The sequence below is a fragment of the Stegostoma tigrinum genome, unplaced genomic scaffold (genome assembly GCF_030684315.1).
Source record: "Stegostoma tigrinum isolate sSteTig4 unplaced genomic scaffold, sSteTig4.hap1 scaffold_50, whole genome shotgun sequence".
Classification (NCBI taxonomy): Eukaryota; Metazoa; Chordata; class Chondrichthyes; order Orectolobiformes; family Stegostomatidae; genus Stegostoma; species Stegostoma tigrinum.
The window spans coordinates 3311862-3334929 of record NW_026728430.1 but is presented as its reverse complement, the minus strand read 5'-3'; the positions used below and the strand labels follow the sequence as shown (position 1 = coordinate 3334929).

Sequence of the window (23068 nt, the reverse complement as noted above, 5' to 3'; positions counted from 1 at the left end):
TCTGGGACAGTTACATCCCTAGCCTGTTGCACAACGTGTTATTCAAAGGAACACTGACAAAAACAATCCCCGAGCTCCCCTTCGAATGACACTATCTTATTGCATATACCTTGCCCTTCCCAAAAGGAACATCGTAAGGTACATTTTACCAAAATTCCCCGACACATACCGGTTCACAAATGTACTGTTTTTGTGAAACCCTGTTACTTCCTGTCCCGATATGCTTGTTTTCACCAACATCACCGTGCTGCTATAATTCTTCAGCTTTTGCTTTGGTCTGGGAATCTCCTTTCACCTGACCCCAGTCTCAGCATCCTCTCTGTCAGTTTACAGGACTGTCCAGAAACCTGCCGACTTGATTGACCAGGACAGTGGTGCCAGTTATTATTTATTCACTCACGAGATGTGCGTGTCTCTGCCTGGAGAGCACTTATTACTCAGCCTAAACTGTTTTGAACTGAATGAAATGGCACAGCAAGCCAGAAGGTAGTTGAGAGTCTGCCACATGCCTGTGAGTCTGACCTGACCAAGTGAGAATGGCAGACTTCTTTCCCTAATTACTGAGCCAGACTCGTTCACTACTGTCATGGGAGGCCTACTTTAAGCATTTTTGCACTATGCCTTCCAAAGATAGCATAGGAAGTTCAGTTATCATTGCAGGCCTGTGCTGTCTTTGTGAGGTTCAACATAAAAGTGAAAGCTCCAACAAGAGGGCGGTAATGCTGCCTCTGATCTTTCTACTCTGTGTTCCTCCTCCATGACTGTGTCTATGTGGTCAAATGTAGACTCTTGTGGACCAGAGTCTTCAACTGTTCCAACTCCTCTAACTGCTCCTATTTCTGTAACCACCTCCCCGCTCGACAGTCCCTCCATATATTTGAAATATACTCCAATCCTGACTACCATCCCTATCTCTATAACTTGCTTCAATGTCTGCAACTTGTCTCGTCTGAGTCGTCTCTTTCTCCAGTAATTGGAGTCATAGAATTTTGCAGCACAGAAACAGACTGTGTGACCCAATTCATCCATAAGGCCCAGGTTTCCTGAACGGAATAAGTCACATTTGCCTGAGTTTGGCCCCTATCCTTTCAAAACTTTGCTGTCGATGTACCTGCCCCATTATCTTTTGAATGTTGTCGCTTTCTCTGGCAGCTCGTTCCATATATGCACCATTCACTGTGTGGCAAATGTTACCTCTCATGTCTCCTTAAACCTTTCCCCTCTCACCTCAAACCTATGGCCTCTAGCTTTGGACACCCCTACCCTGGGGGAGAGATGTTGGCTATTCATCTTATTGATGCTCCTCAGGCATTAATTAACTTGTAAAAGGTCACCCCACAACCTCCTGTGCTTGAGTGAAATATCTCTGCTCGGTGTACAACAGATTCGTCCCTGGTTCCCCAAAAGACATCAGGTACACTTGATCAAGCTTTTTAAGACATCTAACATCACTGTTCTGTCGTGTAAACTCTTTTCAGGATATTACTCTTTATTTACCTGAATTTACTGGTTTTTCCCCCACAGTGAGGACTGATATGAAACACTGTTTAGCATCTCACCCATCTCCTGTGGTTGCCCATATTGGTGGCCTCTTTGATCTGTATGAATCCCCATTTTCTGCCCAGTTGCTCTTTTGCCCTTAATATCCTTATTGAATCTCTTTGGATTCTCCTTAACCTTATCGGCCAAAGTTGTCTCATGCCCCATCTTTGCTCTCCCGATTTCCTTCATAAAGTTTGTTCCTACACTCCCATAGTCCTCAAGGGATTCATTTGATCCAGCAGTGTCCCATTTTTCTTGATCAGAGCCTCTATATCACAAGTCATTCAGAGTTTCCTACTTCTGTCAGCATCGTCCATCACACTAACAGAAATATGCTGGCTCTGACCTCTCATTTTTGAAAGCTTCCAACTTGCCAGATGCCCCTGCAAATAGCCTCCCCAACCGTCTTTTGAAAATTCCCGTCAAATACCATCATAATTGCTCTTGACCTACTTTATAACTTTATTTTGTGGACCAGGCCAATCTTTTTCCATAGCAATTTTCAAACTAATAAAATTGTGATCTCTTTGCCAAAGTGCTGCCTCAATACCACATCAGTCCCTTGCCCGACCTTGTTTCGCACGTGGAGGTCAGGGTCTGCCCCTTCTTCAGTCGGGCTGTCTACGTATTGTTTGAGGGAGTTATTTTTAAACACACTTAACAAATTCCTCCCATCGAAAGCGCATAACACTGTGCGGTATCAGTCTCTGTTTGGAAAATTATAATCCCCTACCATTACACCCTGATTGTTCTGATAGACAGCTCAGACCTCTGAACATATTTGCTCTTCAATTTCTCACCAATTGTTGGGTTGTCCAATTATATCAAAGCAATCGCCCACTCTTATTTCTCAGTTCCACAAAAATAGTTTTGCTGGGCAAACCCCAGGAATATTTTCCAATTCAAAAATACCTCTTCCCCTCCTAACTTGCCTCTCCTTCGAATCTTCCTGTGGTGTCTGTACCCTGGTACATTGAGCTGCTTGTCCTTATTTTCCCCTCACTGTTTTTTTTCTGTAATATGTTTGCTGTCCCAGCCCCATGTCCTCATCCATGCTCTGAGTTTATCTGCCTTTCCTGTCAGGTCCATTGCATGGAAATAAGTACAGTTCAATTTTATCACTTTTACTTCATTTCTTGCCGTGCTGTTGCCTGCCTTGTCTATTTAAATTGCTGTCTTCAACGTCTTTGCCAGTCTCTGCTGTTTCGGATCCAACACCCCTGCGAGGCTGGATAGATCCTTTCGGGTACCTCTACTAATTCACCTTGTGAGGACGTGGCCCCAGTTCATGTGTCTTCACCACCCTGTCTGCCTGTGCTGATGCCTTCAGGGATCTATGGACTTGTGTACCAAGGTCCTTTTGTTTCTCAGTACTCTGCCTGTACCTACTGTTCATTATGTATGTCCTTCACTTGCCGTAACTCGCACAGTGTATTACCTCAAACTTATTAGAAATAAGTTCTGTCTGCCATTGCGCTGCTCAGTTTATCAGCCGATCAATATCGGACCGTCGTCTGAGACCATCCACCTCACGATGGACAGCGCGTCCAACTTTTGTCATCTACAAACCTACTGATGATACCATCTACTTTCACAACCAAGACATTAATGTACAGAATAAACAGTAATGGGCCTTGCAGCGATCCCTGCAGTCTGCTGATAGTCAAAGGCTGTCAATCACAAAAAAAACTCTCCACCAGTTTTGGATCTATTTTTGCCGACTTGTCTCAATCTCATGGGTTCCTCCCTTTTGAACCAGCCTTCCATGTTCAACATCGTCAAAGGCTTCACTGATTTTCATGCAAACCATTTCATTTGCACTGACCTCATCAATAATTTTTGACACAATTTGAAAGAACTCAACTGAATTCATCAGACAGGATCTCTCTTGACCAAATCTCTGCTGATTAGCCCAATGATTCCTTCATTTGCAAGTGTTGATTTGTCCTTTCCCTCAGAATTTCTTCCAATAATTTTGTTGCGACCGATATCAGGCGATCTCTTCTCCAATTACCTGGCCAATCTTTGCTCCCCTTCTTGAACAAATTAAACACATTAACTATCTTCCAGTCATTCAGCACTACACATGTGGCCACTAAGCGATTTAATATATCTGCAAGGCCTCTGCAATCTCCTTTCTTGCCTCTTATAGTAGCCTGGGATAAGTTTCAATGGGCGCTGGTAATTTATCCACCAGTATGCCTGAAAAGCATTTAATTCTTGCTCCTTATTAATCGGAACATGTTGGAGATCCTCACCATCCTGAGCCACAACAATGCCACCTGAAGGCGGCAGGAACAGTACCTCATATTTTGCTTGGGAACCCCGCAGCCCAATGGTCTCAGTGTGAACTTTGTAAGCTTTAAAATCTCCCCACCTCTGACGTCATCCCAAAACCAGCGAAGCTTGGCCCCTCTTCCTTGACCTCTCCGTCCTTTCTCCCAACTTTCTGCTCCTCCAACCTCACTGACCACTCCCCACTCCCACCGCCTACCTACCAGCCGCATCCACGCCTCTGTGACCTGTCCATCTTCCCTCAACTGACTGTCCCCATCCCGACTCCCTGCCGACACTCAGCTTGACTGGCTCCAGATCTGCCTCAATGGCCTGTCCATTTTCTCTCCACTAATCTGTTTTTTTAGCCACCTTCCACCACCACCTCCCCCCAATTTATTTCAGAATCCCCTTCCTCCCCCCCCCACCTTTTCTGAAGAAGGTTCCAGACTCGAAACGTCAGCTTTCCTGTTCCTATGATGCTCCCTGGCCTGCTGTGTTCATCGAGCTCTACACCTTGTTATTTTATCATGCATTCTCATTGTATCACTTTATAACAGTCCAACTTTCCGAATATAGACTCAAATCCAAGTAATTCCTCCCCCACATCGATATGTGCCAGGTCCTGTCTAATGAAAGTGATAATGCCTAGTGGTAGAGGTAATCTAATAATAAGCTGCATTCCTCGAATTTAGACACTTAACTTCGGTACTAAATTGTCATTTTCCATTATGACATCCAAACGTAGAATTATTATATCTATCTCCAAAAAAATGATGGTAGGAGGAAACTTTATTTGCTTTTTCAGATGCATATTAAAGGTTCCCACTGAAAAAGCAAATTAACAAATTTGGACCACATGGACTTGGAGGTGATGTGCTGGCATGTGTTGAAAATTGTTTAACAGATGGTAAAGCACGTGCTTATAAATTTGTTGATTTGTGAGTTTGCAGGCTGTACCTTGAGAGTTCGAGGAAGGATTCATGTTTGGGTTCCAGCTATTCACAGTATCTGTCGATCAGTTAGATGCACAGATCAAATAAATTTTTTCCATGTTTGTTGATGGCATAAACATAGGATTGTGAGTTGCATAGAGAATACAAAGCTGTTAAAGGGACATGAATTGTCCCTGAGTTCTATCGCATGTTCATGCATGTGATGTGGCCATTATTTACTTCCCATCTTTTATTGCTGAAGCTGGTGGTGGTGGTTCTAAGCAATGTAAACCTTGGTTTCTCTTCACAGATGTTGACCTTTTCCAGTAACTTTTTTTTTTGTGAGCTGCCTTGCTTGGCCCACTGAAATCCTTTGGGTTGCAGACAGCCACAGGGCTGTTAGGAAGGAGCATGGCTTGGATGGGACCTTGTAAATGCTGCTGGTGTCATACACCTGCTGCTGTTTTCCTTCCAGGTTGTTTATGGTGTTGTGAAATGCTGCTGCTGATGATCCTCGTAGATTGTGGACACTGCTGTCACGTTGCGTTGCGAGTGAAGTGAGTTAATATCGTTCCAAACATGAGGCTGCTTTGTGCTGGATGGTGTCAAGCTTATTGAATATTGTTGGAGCTACATTCACCCAGACAAGTGAAGGGAATTCCAAGACAATGCTGACCTGTGCAGTGCAGATGGACAGCACGTATTCTGTGGGATGCTGTTGTTTTTAAAACTCCTTTTCATTGCAAAATATCGGTTCGGTGTTTGGGAACATTTATTTTGTCCTGTCAATGATGAATGGCCAGTTCTGTCCAGAGAACTGTGCTTTATTTTCTTGCAGATTGAGAGTGGCCAGGCCTCTGCATGTTCAGTTGTGATTGTTTTCAATCTGTGTTCTCCCAGCAATTGCTAACGTGTGCAATGAGAGCAAACAGTCAGTTTCCTGAGTGGAACGAGTTTTTTTTAAATGTTCTGTGGACTGTGATTGCTCACAATTGTATGTGTGCAAACTGCACTTGCTCAGTCCTGTGTGAGGAGTTGTTTCCAACCTGTGACCTGCAGTTGGTCAATCCTGTGTTGCAAACTGCTTTTGTCTGTGTACATGAGAGATAACTGCACAGAGGCCGGTGTCCTATCATCAAATCACCCTTTATTTACCCTTGCTCAGTACACTGCCTATGGCCAGCCAGCTCCGAGTCATTCCCCTGAACTGAGAAGATTGTCAATCCACTGTTTTATTTTTCCTTTCGAATCCCACTGTGGCAGATAGTGGAATTAGAATTCAATAAAAATAATCTGTAATGATGTGTCCATTGTTGATTATCAGTTGAAAAACAAAATCCCAACTCCTTACCGAATGTCCCTAAGGGAAGGAAAACTGACCACATCTAACCAAAATGTGACTCCAGACCCACCACAAAATGGTTGACTCATAACTGTCCCTTAGCAATTGCCCAGTGCAATTATCAATGGGCACTAAATGCTGGTCCTTCCAGTGACACCCTCATTCCACGAATGAAGAAATAATAGGGTATATTTCCCTTCCCACCCTCTGCAAGCATTGCAGCAATTTGTACTGGTTTTGTAACATCATTCAAGCCCTTGCCACTCTCTAACGCTCTCACCACCTCCAGCTCCTTCAACTCTCCCTGGTCCTGTCATCTCATTGAGCCCCAACAATGTTTCCTCTTGCAAGGAGCCCATCTTCAGTCCCTTTAACACCTACTTCCATATACAATGGCCTGTTGTCATTTGCTGAAACACATTCCTTCACTTCAGAATTTTTTTTTTCTTTGTTTCTTTCTTTGGTTTTCTTTGAATCCGATGCTTGGTTCCCTGAGTGAGAGAGAATGGGAATTTCTTGCGGAGGTTTTGTCTGCTCCAATGGAATGTCCTTCTGTTGAATGTTTTACACCGTTCCGTGATTATTTATTCACTCGGGATGTGCGTGTTTCAAGCCGGCCAGCTCTTATTTGCAACCCAAGCTGCCTTTGAACTGAGTGCCTTGCTGGGCATTTTCAGAGGGAGTTGGGTGTCAGACATGTTGCTCTGTGTCTGAAGTCACATGTCGGCCAGACCAGGTGAGCAGAGCAGATGTCCTTCCCTGAAGGATATCATGGAATCAGATGGATATTTCAGACATTGTCATTAATTTATGGATTAATAGTCTAGCGAGAGGAACACACGGCCATCGCCTGTCCCACTCGAAGCTCGTGTATCCCTGAGTACTGATACCAGTGCACCATGAATCAAAACTCCTTCTTCCTGACCATTGGGTGATCCTGACACCTTCCTGGTGATATCAGCCAGTATCTCTTCAAACAGTAACTGTCACAGTGTGGATCTAATGATTGCCGCTACAATGAGATCCTACTCCAGAGATGTGGCAGCAGAGGCCAAGGATGGAGACAGGGATTGTCCAGATATCTGCAGTGCTCAGCCCTCTTCCACATCTGTAATCCTCACTGCATCAGTCTAATTTCTCGGTCTGTTTATGCTTCCGTCTTCGGCAAATACTGAAAGTTGCTGACTGAGCAGAATTCCTGACTCCAGTCTGGTCCATCACCATGTTGAAGTCAACCGGTCAATGCAAGCGACAACGGACAGGGAGACCTGGAGCATTCGTCAGATCCTGCAGTCAGGTAAGATACTCACAGTGAGCAGAGCAGAAGGCTTAAAACATTGACCCATGAGATAGGATGTAGCTACAGTGCAAAAGGGGGCGCACAGTGCAGAAAGACCCCAGACTCAATCACAAACCTGCTGATGTTGTAGGCTTGCTCACCGAGCCAGGAGCAGGTAGACAAACATATAGGCTAGCCAAAGAACAATAACGGAAACTGAAATACTTCATGGACAACACTATCCACCTAATACACTCTTCCCTAGAATTCCTCAACATCGTCAAGGACACCAGAACAGAAGAGGAGGAGATGATGATATTCTTTGATATTACGGCACGATTTACATCCATAAACACTGACTGAGCCAAAGAGACAATGGCCACTCTGCTGGATGAACCAGGATGGCAGGCGCTCCAAACTAACAGAATCAACAAGGACAGCACCCTGAAAATGCTGGATATGTGTCTCACCTCCATATATTCAAACAAATCAATGGAACACCAGTGGGATCCCCGATATCAGGACAGCTTGCAGAAGTGGTAATGCAAAGATGAGAAAGGAAAACGCTCCCCACTATCTAACCCAAACTCTGGGTCCCCTGTGGTAGATGACACCTTGATGATCACATCGAGAAGACCAGAAGAAACCCACTGACAGATAAACAACATCCTCACTAGAATAAAATTCATAAAAGAAGAGAACAATAACCCTTCCTCAGCTGTGGTGGAACGTAAGAGCAACAGGGAACTCCAGATCATCGTGTACGGAATGTGTACAGCTCATACGGACCAGATACTTTATCACACCAGCAACTATCCACCAATACCTGTAAACGGAGATACATCAGGACAAAATTCAAACGAGCCACAACACACTGCAGCAACCTGGAACTGCTCATATCAGACGTGGAGCACTTATACGGAGTTTTTAAAGGAAATGGATACCCAAAAGGCACAATCCACTGTTACCCACAGGACAGACCACAACAATAAGGCACAATACAGCCACATACACCAGTCATCCTACCACAAATCAGAGACCTATCAGCGGTGACCACAAGACTATTCAGATCCTGAGGTATCAGGCTCGCCCACAAACCAACAACCACCTACGACTGCTCTTGACAAATGTCTGGGATCCCACACCCAAAACCAAATACGAAATACCATGCAAGGACAGTGAGAAACATTATGCAGGCCAAACTGGAAGAAAACTGACAACAAGGATGCACAAATACCAACTATCCACCAAGAGACATGACCAGTTCTCACTGATTTCAGTACACACTGACAAAGAAGGACACCGATTTGACTGGGACAACACATCCACAATAGTACAAAGCAAACAGAGACATGCTAGGGAATTCCTGGAGGCCTGGTATTCCGACTGGAAATCCATCAACAAATACATTGATCTGGACCCGATATACAAACCACTGGAAAACAAAACCGGAAGTGATGCCAACCACCCCAGCAAACCGAGGCACATAAATAACAAGTGGGACAGAACACCAGCCCTTCACTGGAGGCACACTGACAACGTTACCGAGCAGGGTGATGAAACATCTGCAATCAAACACACTGTCTCAGCGAGCAAGTCTAAAACATCATACACAACCTGAGCTGCAAGTCTTCTCAAAAACCTCACCACCCTACTTTCAGCTCTGTACTAAAGCTTCCGAGGACTGCATAGGAAGTCCATAATTCTCAATCCAGGCCTGTGCTGTCTTCGTGAGGATAAGAACAGCAGAATTAAAAGCGGGCCTCTCTCAAGACGGTGGCAAACAGCAGAATTAAAAGCGGGCCTCTCTCAAGACGGTGGCATTGAACCCTGGGATGTTTCCGTTCCATGTTCTCTCTCCAACAGTCAGTCATATGGTAAGTCTACAGATCCTTTGTTGCAACTCATCATCTTCAGTGCATTGAATCCTTCTAACTCATCGAACATTTGATATCTCTGGCTCCTCCAGTCCTCGCTAAAGTCCCTCTGTATATTTAAAACCTCTGCCAATTCTGACTCCCCTTCCCATCTTTGCAAATTGCTCCAGTCTTGATAACGTGTCCAATCCTGGTATTGTCCTCCTCCTCAAGTCATAACAATAATTTTGACACTTGTCATCTTATCCACGACTTACAGTCCACCATGTCTCTGTAATATCCTCCAGCCCCAACTCACCTCCCCATCTGGACGACATCCTCATGCCCCTGCAACACATGATATCACTGTAACCTTCTCCAGTCCCGAGAACACTCCTGCCTCCCGTAACACAGCACCACATGACCTCTGTGACAATTGACCATTCCTACAGACCTCCCTATCTCTAAATTTCTCCAGTCTGATAGCTCTTCCTGCCTGTGTAAACTGCTCCAACATATTGCATTCTGAAGCCATTTTAATCCTCCTCATGTTTGCAGCCTCGTTCAGCCTGTACAATCTCTCCTATCGCTACAATGCTCCTCATTCTCCATCCTTCAGGCCTTATTAGCCTTACTAACTCTTTAACCTCTTGAAGCCACTAAAACCATCCATATACCTGTAAAATCCTCTTGATTGCTGTATCCAACTCCAGCCCCTACATCTCTCTGTTTCTCTAACGTCCTTCAGTCCGAAGATCCGTGCAAACTGTCACCTCATCCAGTGTCTACAATACTTTGTATTACTAACTTCATCCAATTGCAAAAACCATCTTGAACTCTGTAACCTGCAACATGTGAATCCCTCCCTATTTCTGGAATTGGTTGCAGCCCCCATAGCCCTTCATATTCCTGGAACCTTCTTTTGTTCTTGTAACCTTATCCCATTTCAAACCGCAACTTATCTGTATTCTCCTCCTCCTCCTGTTCCTATAACCCTTGTGAACTTCTAGATCTTGCCCAAACTCTGTAATGCTCTGTATGTTGCATCATCTTCCAAAGCTGTCAACTGTCTTTTTCTCTCAAACCTTATCTAGTTCCTGCTCATCGCCCTCTCTCTGTCAAGCCCCTCGTTCTCCAAAGTGCTACTTGCCAATGTAAACTTCTCCTGTCCAAACAAAGGGCCATATGACTGTCACCTCTTTTTGCCACTGAAATTCTCCGTGAATGTTACCTTCTCCATTCGTTATAGCATTCCCTTTCACAGTTAGCTCCTCCAGCCCTGAGAAACATTCCTGTCTGTGTAAACTCATATATTGCCTGTACAAACCTCTCTTGTACTGTAACCTGCACAGATCCTCTCTATGTCAATTACGCCAATTGATCACAATCAGTGCCCCCCATCCTTACAACACCAACTGTCTTTGTAACCTCTTCCCCACCCTACAACCCTCCCTTTGTCTGTAATCCCCTCTAGACCCTGTAATCCTTGCTCTGTTCGTAACCATCTTTAGTCTGTAGAATGCATAGTGGCTCTGTCAGTTTCTTCCAATCCCTAACATTGTCTGTACCAGTGTAACCTTCTCATGGAGATAGACAGGGAGAGTTCTATGTAAACCCCTACAGATCACCCAGGTACTGAAGTGACTCATGAATGTGAGGCAGGTAACCAAGACACAAAACTAAGAAATGGCCCGACAACAGTCCCTATCCCTGGAGCTTCTCCCATCAACACAACCCTCCATGCCTGTGTATTCGACTTGACTCCTTCAACCCTCTTGATCCTTGAAACCTTCACCAGCTCCATTGACTCTCCATATCTGTGAAAAAAATCCAGTCGCTTGAACCATCGCCATCCATGTGGTCCCTTCCATTCAGGAGAAACCTCTCTACCTTGATAACTTTTTTCATCCCCCAAACCCCTCGCTTTTGATGTAACTATCCCACATCACCACAAACTCATTATCGCCATCACCTCTTGCAGCTCCTCCCTATCTCTGTACACCATCAACTCTCTACTACCCTTGCTATCATGTCGTTTCATCACTACAACCCTCACAATCACAATAAACTCATTCTGTATCGATAACACATTCCATGTTCCTCCACCCCTCCTTGTGCAAATTATCTCCTGAGTCATTCAAAACTTTTGTCTGTTATCTCTTTCAAAAACAAAGAAGATAATTACTTTTATAACCAAGAAAAGCTTCTACCATCCTCCCTGTCACAGTTACCTCCTCTAACCCCTACATACCTCCAGTTTTGTCACCTCTTTCAGCCTGTACACCTCTGTGTAACATTGTAATCTTCTCCAGGCTGAATGACTCTCCCTGTGTCTTTAACTTCGACAGTGCTCCACAGCTCTCTTTATCTCTGTAACTTCCTCCAGTCACTCCAACGCTCCCGATCGTTGTAGATTGCTCCAGTCATGACAGTTTCCGTATGGCAAGAAAGCAGGAAGAGGGAACTGAGCTAAATGATCAGTCGTGATCTGATTGAAGAGTGGAGCAGGCCCATGGGGCTGAATAGTCTACACCTAACCCATTTTCCTATGTTTCTGTGTAACACTGCCTCTCTCCATAACCACCTCTGGCTCCTGCTATCCTCCCTATGTGTAACTTACACAGCCTCTTATCACTGGAACTTTCTTACACTGCAGAATATTGCGTATATCTCAAACCTGCTCCAGTACCTGCAGTACTCACGGTCTGTTTCCTCCTGCAGCCCAATAGCCTTCCATGTTTTCTTTACCTTTAGATGCTGGAATTCTCCCTATTGTGTAACATTATATACTCCAGTGTCCCGACCCCCGTGTGCTCCTCCAATCCCTGTAGCCACCCCTGCCTCTGTGACCTCGTCCCACACGCTCATACCTCTTCCAACATTGAAACTTTCCCTATCTCTGTTACCTTTTCCTGCTCTTTTAAGCCTGTCTGATGCTCTGTAGCTCATCAGCCCACCCTGTGTATGCAATCTGAACCAGCCTCTGTTGCCCTCCTTTATATCTGTAAACTCCTCATTTTCCTGCAAACATGTATCTCCAGTAAAGTCCTCCAGCCCCTGTCTCTCTCCCCATCTGTCAGGCCTCCTCCAGTCCCTGCAAACTCTGCAGCCCACAGTCTTTCTAACCTCCCCCAGGGCCAATAAATCTCCCTACACTCTGTACACTTTTTGTAGCCGTTGCAATGTTCCATTTCTCTGTTTGCTCCTCCCCTGCCGAGAGCCCTGCCATTCTTTGTAAACCAGCATCTCAAACACTGTCTCTTTGTGTAATGCTGCAATATGTTCCCTATTACTGTAGCTTAAAAATGTCCCCCTCTCTGTAAATAGCTCTGCAAATTTCACCCACCCCTACAACTCTGTGTCTCAGGAACCCATCCAGTTTGTTCAATGCTACTTTATCTGTATAACTGTCTCCAGCCACTGTTGCTGTTTCTGTCTCTTTGAAGACACTTTTGGACTCCAGCCTTCCCATCTAAGTCTTGCTTCATCTCTACATTGCAGTTCTTCAGTCGCTACAGGTGTCCATTTCTGTTTTGGATCCTATTTTCTGTGTACAATGCACCATTCCATAAAACATTCCCTGTTTTTGTAAAGCACCCCCATCCTGTAAGCGTCCTTATCCCTGCAAACTGCTCCAGCCCTCCTAACGTCCCCCCCTCGATGAACTTGTGCAGCCCCTACATCTCTGTCTTGATGTGAACTCCTCTTAGTTCTAAGATCCTGTCTACCTATGAAATCTCGTCCACTTAGCACAGCCCTCCCAATCTTGACATCTATTGACGTCTGTGTAATCTCCTCTACTCCTGACAACCCTTCCTATTTGTATTACCGCATTCAGATCACATGCTTTTTAGCTCCCTGAAACCCCTTCCTGTGATTGCAACCCTCCGTATTTATATAAAATTCTCATGTGTACAAAATCATTCTGATCTCAGTCACCTCCATTTACCTCCGGTGCTGTTCTCGGGATGTTTCAGAGATAGGAAGGTTATAGAACCTGGACATGTTCCAGAGAAAGGAACATTTTCAGACATGGGAGAATAGTGCAAATGTAGGAAAAGGTGGGATCCTGCAGAATGTTAGAGATCGGGGGATGTATATTACCTGTAGGATGGTACCGAGGTAGAAAAGGCGTGGAGTGAGAAGGAGGTTACTTTTTGTATCATGGATTTTCCTGATTGCATCATGAAATTGTAAAACAAAATAGTTTGTATCTGCAAATGCAATTGTGAGATCTTGCTGAGCTGATATTGAGGCTCATTACTTGAATGTCTGAGCGCCGCCTCAGATTCCCAGGCTGGGAGATGTGAGCTCTGATGTAAATCGATTTGCCCAGTCTGTCTGTGTATCTGACACTCATCTGGTACAGCTCTAGTCAGAAAGCATTCTCCATGCATCAGGTGATACCCACGTCTGCACGACTGGCCAGAACTCCCCTCATCAATGCATTCATTTGGACTTTTTTTTTGATGTTACTTTGAAGTAGCAGTTTTGTGAGCTACAAGAATTGTTCTCCAATAGGACAGAATGAAAAATGTAGTCTAAAATTTCGGCAAAGATCAGTAGCTTGGGTTGTGGATAAGACTGTTGACTTGCTCACCGAACTGGCTTGTATTTGTTCAGGTGTTTTGTCACCGTGCCTGGAGACAGCCTTTGAAGCGACGTTATCTACTCAGGTGGGAATTTATGCTTTCTGGTCTGTTATGGTGAGTACTGTCATTTTCAGTTTTGATCTGTATGGGTTTGTAAGTAGGGTCCAATTCTATATATTTGTTGATTGAAGTATGGATGGAGAATCATGCCTCCAGGAATTCCCATGCATGTGTGTGTTTGGCGTGGGCTACTATGGCCACTTAGCCTCAGTTAAATTGACGGCCTTCATTGTCTGAATGCACAGATATCAAGGAGTATTCATTATGCCATTTTGCTGCTAGCTGACGTTCACATATTCTGACGGCTAATTTCCTTTCTGTCTGTCCAATGCCATGTTTTGTGGTAGGTGTGGCATGGTATTACGTTTTGGAATAGACAACAAGACTGGATGTAAATTTGCTCACTGAGCTGGAAGGCTCATTTTCACACGTTTCGTCGCTTTTTTCATTTGAAAAAATATACTTTATTCATAAGATGTACAAAAAAAACCATATTTATACACCTACCCAGTCATGCAAGCCGCTCCGGGTTACCCGGGGGTGCATACACCAACTAAAGGAAAAAAACAAAACAAAGAAGAAAAAAACAAAGCAAAGAAAATACCCCGGCAGTTGTCTCCCCACGCAGTTCCAGTTGGCCCCCTGACCAGTTGGGGGAGGTGCCAGCTGGGCCCAGTTACCAGATAGGGCTCTTTTTTTCCTATTCTGGACGAGGGGTCTCATACGGTGGTCTTTCCCCACAATGCCTTGGCGGCGGCTGCCCCAGGCTTTAGCGCGTCCCTTGGAACCTTGGAGTGCACCAGTCTGCAACACTCAGTGGGGGTCAGTTCTTTCAGCTGGCAGACCAGCAAGTTGCGGGCAGACCAAAGAGCGTCTTTGACCACATTGATGGTCCTCCCGGCGCAGTTGATGTTGGTCTCAGTGTGCCTCCCAGGAAACAGCCTGTAGAGGACGGAGTCCCGCGTCACGGAGCTACTCTGGACGAACCTCGACAAATACCACTGCATCCCCCTCCAGACCTCATGCGCATAGGCACACTCCAGAAGGAGGTGATCGACAGTCTCCCCCCCGCCCCCCGCAGCCGTCTCGAGGGCAGCGTGCGGTGGTGCAAGAGATTCCGGGCATGCATAAAGGATCTCACTGGCAGAGCCCTTTTCACTGCCAGCCAAGCAATGTCCTTGTGCTTGTTTGCAAGTTCTGGTGATGAGGCATTCTGCCAAATGACTTTGGCAGTCTGCGTGGGGAACCACACGATGGGATCCACCCTCTCCTTTTCCCGAAGGGTCCAGAGGATACTACGTGCTGACCGCTGCCTGACGGCCTTGTGGTCAAAGATGTTTCCCTCCAAAAATTTCTCCATGAAGGACAGGTGGTACGGGACAGTCCACCTACTCGGAGCATTCCGCGGCAACGAGGCTTAGCCCATCCTTCGCAGCACCGGAGACAGGTAGAACCTCGGTAAGTAGTGACACTTAGTGTTTGCGTACTGAGGATCTATGCACAGCTTGATGCAGCCTCACACAAAGGTAGCCATCAGGGCGAGTGTGGTGTTCGGTACGCCCTTTCCCCCATTTTCCACGTCTTTGTACATGGTGTCCCTGCGGATCCGGTCCATCTTTGATCCCCAAATGAAGTGGAAGATGGCCCGGGTGACCTCAGCGGCGCAGGTCCAGGGAATAGGCCAGGCCTGCGCCACATACAACAGTACCAAAAGCCCCTCGCACCTGACAACCAGGTTATTAACCGCGATGGAGAGGGAGTGGAGCGTCCACCTGCCCAGCTTCTGCTTCAGTTTGGTGATACGCTCCTCCCAAGTCTCAATGCATGCCCCAGCTCCACCGAACCAAACACCCAGCACCTTCAGGTAGTCTGTCCTGACGGTGAAGGGGATAAAGGAGCAGTCATCCCAGTTCCCAAAGAACATGGCCTCGCTCTTACCCCGTTGACTTTGGCACCTGAGGCCAGTTCAAACTGGCTGCAGATGTCCAACAGCCTCCTCACCGGCCAACAATCGGTGCAGAAGACGACGACATCGCCTTGACCTGAAGGCCTCCGCTGCCTGGGATAGTCACGCTGTTCAGGCTCACGTCCTTCCTGATGGATGTGGCGAAGGGCTCCACACAGCACACGAACAAGGCAGGAGAGAGCGGGCAGCAGTGCCTGACTCCAGATCTGACGGGAAAACTGTCCGATTCATACCCGTTGATCGAGACTGCACTAACAATGTTTGTGAAGAGCTACCGGATCCAATTGCGGATGCCCTTCCCGAACCCCAATTTGGCGAGGACGTCCCTCATGAAAGCATGAGAGACCCTGTCAAAGGCCTTCTCCTAGTCCAGGCTGACGAGGCAGGTGTCCACCCGCCTGTCCTGCACGTAGGCGATCGTATCCCTGATGAGCGTGAGGCTCCCAACGATCTTCCTGCCCGGCACAGCACAGGTTTTGTCAGGGTGAATAACCGACTCCAGGACAGACCTGCCCCGGTTGGCTCTGACCTTGGCCAGGATTTTGTCATCCCCGTTTAATAGTGAAATGGGACGCCAATTCTTAATTTCTTCCCTCTCCCCCTTCCTTTTGTAAATGAGGGTGATGATGCCCTTCCTCACGGACTTGCAAATTTGCCCTGCCCGAAGCGCACTATCGTACACCTCCAGCAGGTCCTGGCCGACCAGGTCCCACAGAGCAGAATACAGCTTGACCGGTAGTCTGTCGCTCCCAGGAGCCTTATTCCTCTCCAAGGACTTGAGGGCTCTGGTCAGCTCGTCCAGGGATATCGGCCGGTCCAGCCACTCCATCGTGCCATCGAATAAGACCACCGTGATAGACAACAGAAACGACTCGGAGGCCGTGCTGTCCGTGGGCCTCGCGTCGTACAGTCCGGCATAGTAGAATCTGCTGGTCCTCAATGTCGGGCCGAGATGACGTCACCGAGCCGTCGTCCTCCTTCAGCCGGCTGAGCACAAAGTTCTCTTTGTGCACCTTCTGAAAGAAGAAACGCGAACGCACCTCGTCCCGCTCCACGGAGCGGACCCTGGACCGGAAGATAATCTTGGAGGCCTCCGCGGCGAAGAGAGAGGCTTGCTGGCCCCTCACCTCGCGGAGGTCCTCCGTGACATCGACCCCCATCGACTGCAGGAAGAGCAGGTTCTGCATCCTTTTCTGGAGTTGCGACAGATTTCCTCGCCCCACTCTCGCCTTCCGAACACCCTTGAGGACAAAGAACCTCTTGATGTTCTTCTTCATCGTCTCCCACCAGTCGCCCAGAGACTCAAAGAGGGGTTTCACGGTTCTCCAACCAGCGTCCTCCCTCTTAAGCTCCTTGACGTTCTCTGGGGTCAACAGTCGTGTTGAGTTTCCACGTCCACTTGCCGGCCGGCTGGTCGTCCTGTAAGTGACAGTCGGCCAGCAGGAGGCAGTGGTCAGAGAAGAACGCCAGTTCGAGGCCGGTGGACCTGACCGAGAACGCCCGTGACACGAACAGGAAGTCTGTCCTTGAGCGGATAGACCCGTCTGGCAGCCACCAGGTGTATCTCCGCTGCGCTCTGTCTGCAGGGGTGCTGAAGACAGCGAGCAGCTTCGCGTCCTTCACCGTGCCCACCAGGAATCTGGACGTGACGTCCAGTTGACTCCCCCCACCCCCTGTCCCCAGGCCGGATCTTCCATCTGCATCGATGATGCAGTTGAAGTCTCCGCCTAGCATGACCGGGCTGGACATGGCCAGCAGAGGTGGAAGCTGCTGCATGACAGCGAACCGCTCACTCCATACCGCTGGGGCGTACACGTTGATCAGCCTCAGGGGACCGTTCCTGTAGGTGACATCAGCCACTAGGAGGCGCCCCCCCCACCACCTCCTGAACTTGAGAGATGATGAAGTTGCACCCCCGCAGCAGAATAGCCAGGCCCGAGAAGTGACAGTCGTTACCCCTCCCGACCAGATCGAAGGCCCACAGGTCCAGGCACCCGACCATTTCCCGTACCTGCTGAGCTGCGGTATCCCGCACTCCTGCTGAAACAGGAGGTCTGCCTTGACGGTGGTCAGGTAGGCCAAGGTGGACACACATCTTGCGGTGGACTTGACCCTGCGCACATTAATGCTCGCAACACGTACCCCCATTTTGGGCAGTGACCACAGTACCCTCCCCGAGTCCAAGGTCCAGCCCCTCTATCTGTCCCTTCATGCCCATTGCCCGGGCTAACTGCTCGACGCTCTCCGGGCTCAGGAAACCATCCGTGCTGCCTTCCAGACGGCACCCCCCCCGTCGGGTGTATGGAGTCAGGAGAGTCTGGCTCTGGGTCAGGCTGGGGACATGATGTTTCCTGCTTCCTGCCTGAAGGTTCCGGGGGGTGTTCTCCAGGGCCCCAGCAGCGCGTGGCTGGGTGTCGGACGAAGCCTCATGACGCTTCCCGTCACCTGGAATCGGGGTGCTGCTTTCCTTCTCCCTTGACATCTTTAGCTTCTGCTTTGGGCGGGCCTCCTCTGAGGAGCTCTTATAGCCCCTCTGTAGCTGCCTCTTCCCCCCTGATGGCTGCGGTGCCGGGCCCCGCTGGCGCGCCATCCTCCTCGCTTTCCGGACTGTCGTCCACTCCCCTGGGTCACCTGTCGCCTCCTCCATCAACTCCGGGTTGTTGGGGGGAGCGGAGCCTGCAGGGGCGCTTTGCTGGCCTCGGGTCCATCCTGCGGGGCTTGTCCCTCCTGCACGACCTGGCCCTCCTGCACATTAGGGGTGTCCTTGCAGGGGCCTGGTGCCTTCCTCTCCTCCAGGGAGGCTTGCCCCGCATTGCCCCTGCCGGCAACTTGGGCGTAGGTGGTCCCCCGCCGCGGCATGCCCTATAGAGGTGGCTGGCTTCCACGCAATGGTTGCAGCTTTTTTCCTTGTGGGCAATCCTTTGCAAGATGTCCCTCCTCCCTGCAGATCCAGGGAGATTCGGAGGAGGCCCGCCCAAAGGAGAAGCTGAAGACTTCCACTGAGAAGGAAAGCAGCACCCTGCTTCCAACCAATCAGAGGACAAGGGCAGGGCACAGTTCCAGGGAAGGATCACCAGACCCGAAACGTTAACTCTGTTTACTCCGTCACAGATGCTGCCGGACCCGCTGGGCTTGGTTTTTGTTCACGTCATTCGTGCTGCAGGTGGGGTGGGGTTATTCTTCCAACCAATCGGGGGAGATAATGGGAACCGCAGATGCTGGAGAATTCGAGATAACCCGGTGTGCAGCTGGATGAACACAGCAGGTCCAGCAGCATCAGTGGGGCAGGAAGGCTGGTGTTTTCGGGCCTAGACCCTTCAGAAATGGGGGAGGGGAAGGGGTTTCTGAAATAAACAGGGAGAGTGGGGGAGACAGGTGGACAGGAGACAGACAAGTTAAAGAGGTGGGGATGGAGCAGGTAAAGGTGATTGTCGGTGGGGATGTAGGGAGGGGATATTCAGTCTAGGGAGGACGAACAGGTCAAGGGGTTGGGATGAGGTTAGCAGGTAGGAAATGGGGGTGTAGCTTGAGATGAGAGGAGCGGATAGGTGGGAGGAAGAACAGGTTAGGGAGGTGGGGATGAGCAGTTGTTTAGTGCGAACTGAGTGTAGATGTTCTGTAAAGTGGTCCCCAAGCCTCTGCTTGGTTTCCCCGATGTGGAGGACGCCACAACGGGTACAGCGGATGCAGTATACCACATTAGTACCTGCATTCCCCATACAGATGGCCTAAAAGCCCTGTGCTATTTCCTGTCCTGCCGGGCTGATCAGTACCCCTCCACTGACACCTTCCCCCCCCCCTTATGTGCTTAGGCGAACTCATCCTCACCCTCGACAACTTCTTTATCAACTCCTCCCACACCTGACAGACAAAGAGGGTGGCCATGGATACCCGCACGGGCCCAAGCTATGCCTGCCTCTTTGTTGGAACAATCTCTCTCCCGTAACTGCACTGGCCCTGAACCCCACCTCTTCCTCCGGTACATGGATGACTGTATCGGCGCTGCCTTGTGCTCCCATGAGGAGCTTGAGCAGTTCGTCCACTTCACCAACACCGACCACCCCAACCTTAAGTTCACCTGGACCATCTCTTAACACCTCTCACATTCCTGGGCCTCTGTTTCCGCCTTGGGCAACCATCTAGAAACTGATATCCATTTCAAGCCTACTGACTCCCACAGCTACCTAGAATACACCACCTCCCACCCACCATCCTGCAAAAATGCCATCTGCTATTCCCAATTCCTTCACCTCCGCCGCATCTGCTCCCAGGGTTCCACTCCCGTACATCTCAGATGTCCTTGTTTTTCAAGGACCGCAACCTCACTCACCACTTCTCCCCCCGCCCACGCAGTAATCGAGAACACCCTTGACTGTGTCTCCTGCATTTTTCCACAACTCCTCCCTCACAGCCCGTCCCTGCGATAACAACCAAAAAAGAATCCCCCTCATCCTCTCATACCACTCCACCAATCTCCGGATCCAACGCATCATCCTCTGACACTTCCATCAGCAATCCGACCCCGCCATCAAAGACACTTTCCCCTCCCCACCCTTATCTGCCTTCCGGAGGGACCGCGCTCTCCGTGACTCCCTTGTCCGCTCCACACTCCCCTCCAGCCCCACCACACCTGGCACTTTCACCTGCACCTGTAGGAATTGCTGCACCTGCCCCCACACCACCTCCCTCACCCCCATCCCAGGCCCCAGGAAGACTTTTCACATCAAGCAGATGTTCATCTGCACATCTGCTAATGTGGTGTACTGCATCCCCTGTAGCTGTTGTGGCCTCCTCTACATCGGGGAAACCAAGCGGAGGCTTGGACGGCTTTGCAGAACACCTACGCTCGGTTCGCAATAAACAACTGCACCTCCCAGTCGCGAACCATTTCAACTCCCTGTCCCATTCCTCAGATGACGTGTCCATCCTGGGCCTCCTGCAGTGCCACAACAATGCCACCCGAAGGTTGCAGGAACAGCAACTCATATTCTGCCTGGGAACTCTGCAGCCCAATGGTGTCAATGTGGATTTCACAAGCTTCAAAATCTCCCCTCCGCCAACTGCATCCCAAAACTAACCGAGCTCGTCCCTGCCTCCCTAACCTGTTCTTCCTCTCTCCTATCTCCTCCTCCCACCTCAAGCTGCATCCCCATTTCCTGCCTACTAACCTCATCCCACCCCCTTGACCTGTTTGTCCTCCCTGGACTGACCTATCTCCTCCCTACCTACCCACCTACACTCACCTTTACCTGCTCCATGCCCGCCTCTTTAACTTGTCTGTCTCCTCTCCACCTATCTTCCCTCTCCATCTTCAATCTGTCTCCCCCTCTCTCCCTATTTAGTTCAGAATCCTCTTTCCCTCCCCCATTTCTGATGAAGGCTCCAGGCCCGAAACATCACCTATCCTGCTCCTCTGATGCTGCTTGGCCTGCTGTGTTCATCCAGCTCCACACCTTGTTGTCTCAGATTCTCCAGCATCTGCAGTTCCCATTATCTCTTATCCAAGAGAAATGTTTGTTTCTTCTGGATTTCTTTCCCAGAGTGTGGGATAATAGCAGCTCGCACTGCTCTTACTCGCTTCTGTGCTCCCTGATCACCTTTGTCAGTGTCTAATCTCTTCAGTCTCTAATGATGGATATATTTGATCTCTGTAGCATTTTACTGTTACCTCCTTACACCTTTTTTTGTAAATAAATTTTCCACTGCTGCCCACCCCCTGACCATGTGCTGCTGTCTTACCAGATTAATTTTTGAACGGTATCTTTCACAGCCAGGAAATATTTTCCCACAAAGAGAGTGCATTTTTCTTCCATTTCAGACCACCAAATTCTACAGCATTTTTATTCTATGTCATTCATTTTGCACTTCTGCAATATTTACTCTGTTTCTCCTTCCGCAGATACCAGCGATCGTTGCCAAAGCCCTGTTGCCTGTGGAGAAGGTGATGTTTAACTTTCCTGTGCTGCTGCAGTTCGTATGATGAAGGTGCTCCCACAATGCGGCCATTTGAGAAGTTACAGATCGTTCATCTAGCGATACTGAAGAGCTGGTGGTGTACGTCCAAATCAACAAACAATTTGTATTTTTATCATCTTTTCTAATTTCACAAAAATATTGTCAAGAAACTTTTGACGTAAGGCCATATTAGGTCAGGTGACCAAAAAGTTACCAAATTTGCAGGTTTTCCTGACACTCTCAAGGAACGAAAGCAAACCCAAGAGGTTTATCAGGGGAATTCCAGATCACGTTTTCTGGCAACTGTAGAAACAGCCTCCAATAGTGAAGGGATGATTAAACGCATTGTTGGAGTCTGGAACTAAATGAGTTATCGAAGTCTTGAAGGTTGTGTGGTGCAGGGAGATAGGGATCATCACAGCCGGGAATTTTAAATTGTTGTTTATAAATAGGAGCCTTTGTGGGTCAGGGAGCACAGCAGTGATGGTGAACAGATCTTGGGACAAATGAACTTGTGTGCAGCAGAATTTTAGGTATTCTTGAGGTTACAGGAATGTTGAATGTGGGAGGCTGACTGGCAGTGAATTTGGATAGTTATGTCTAGAGGTAACACAGGAATAGATGAGAGGCTCAGAAGATGAGCTGATACTAAGGTGTCACTGTCAGTCATTGTCACTGAAGTGGAAGTACGTGGTTTTTGTGCAGGGCTCTGCAGTTTACCCTCACCTCACCTCAGGAATTCAGCTGCTTGTGAATTTGCGGATCAAGTCTGTAATAAAGTCAGGAACCAAGTGCCCGCCGTGACCCAAACTGGGTGTCACTGAGCAGGTTACTGCTGAGTAAGTGCTGCTTAATACTGCTGTTGACAACACCTTCCATCACTTTACTGATGATAGAGTAGACTGCTTGAGGGGAAATTGGTCGGATTGGATTTGCTGTGTTTTTGTGCTGAACAGACCTGGGCGGTTTTCCAAATTGTCAATAGATGCCAGCACTGTAGCAGGACTGAAACAGTTTGGCTTGGAGGGTAGCAAGCTCGAGAGCACTAGTCATCGGTCCTGTTGCCAGAGTGTTGTTAGTGCCCATAACCTTTGCACAATTCATCCATTTATTAATAATTATTTGAAATGAATCAAACTGGATGAAAACTCGTATCTCTGATGTCGGGGACCTCTGGAGAAGGCTAAGATGGATCATCCAGTTGGCACTTCTGGCTGAAGATTGCTGCAGTCTTTTGCATAGATAGGTTGGGCTCCTCTGTCAGTAA

At 48.2% G+C, this 23068-nt stretch overlaps 1 long non-coding RNA gene across 5 annotated transcripts in view; it reads left to right on the top strand.

Moving 5' to 3' along the window:
* Positions 1-23068, top strand: part of LOC132208666 (uncharacterized) — a 57729-nt gene that overhangs the window by 23879 nt on the left and 10782 nt on the right. For 2 of the 5 annotated variants that reach the window (XR_009444791.1, XR_009444792.1), the window contains exons 2-3: positions 13852-13934; positions 21746-21900. This is a non-coding gene — a long non-coding RNA (uncharacterized LOC132208666). Of the gene's footprint in view, positions 1-9138; positions 9250-13851; positions 13935-21745; positions 21901-23068 lie in introns of those variants that run through there. The other 3 variants (XR_009444794.1, XR_009444795.1, XR_009444793.1) reach the window with 2 other exon arrangements.